This window comes from Brassica oleracea, chromosome C5, assembly GCF_000695525.1.
Source record: "Brassica oleracea var. oleracea cultivar TO1000 chromosome C5, BOL, whole genome shotgun sequence".
NCBI lineage: Eukaryota > Viridiplantae > Streptophyta > Magnoliopsida > Brassicales > Brassicaceae > Brassica > Brassica oleracea.
Window position 1 is genome coordinate 31,405,644 of NC_027752.1, and position 900 is coordinate 31,406,543.

Sequence of the window (900 nt, forward strand, 5' to 3'; positions counted from 1 at the left end):
TAGCTTTTTTGGAGTTTTTTTTTAACCAAACAAAAGTAGACGACTTATTTTTCAGTCGTCTGAAATAACAGATCTCAAAGTCAATTGCAAAAATAAACTCTGCGTTGACCAGACGACGTATATTTTAGTCGTCAGGAGGACTTAGATTGAAGTCGTCCGCTTTGATCTTTAATAAACTTTCGTGTTCTTTGTTTTAAGTTTGCTAATGTGTTTTATTTTGACTTTTTCAAATGATGCGTCATTTACATGTAGTGTATGGAGAATTGTTGTTGAAAGATGGATGTTGGAATTTTGTGGTTGATCATTTCAAAGGAGCGAGAATGTTATTTTTGAGTGAAGGTTCGACACATGCTGATCTTGTTGCAATGGCTCAAGAAGATTATAAGCTGGACATGAACACAGAGTTTGTGGAGTTAACCTACTCATTACAACAGATGGCTCCAGACCTTCCTCCTATTCATGTTACAAATGATAGACAAGTTTGGAACTTGCTCGAGATAACTAAAACGCATGAAGTACGTCTTTGTTATAGACACTAATGATGATTATTGTTATGAGTTGGTAGAAGGGTTAAAATGCTTCTTAAAATGTTGTATAAATATGAAGCTACCATCATTTTTGTTTATTAAGATGGGAAAAATGTCATTGCAGTTTATTATTGCATATGAGAAATCCAATGATAAGAAAAATGCTATTGAAGTCTATTATTTCATTGATTTGTAAATGTGTAAACACATTGTTAGCACATGTATTACATCTTGGGAAACATTATTACTGATTTTACAAAAAATTCACAACTAAAAGAGTAGACATGCAAATCACAAAACAGACCACAAACAAAACTATTATAGATCATTCCTCTACAAAGACAAGCTTGGACTCCACTTGATATGGAAGAAG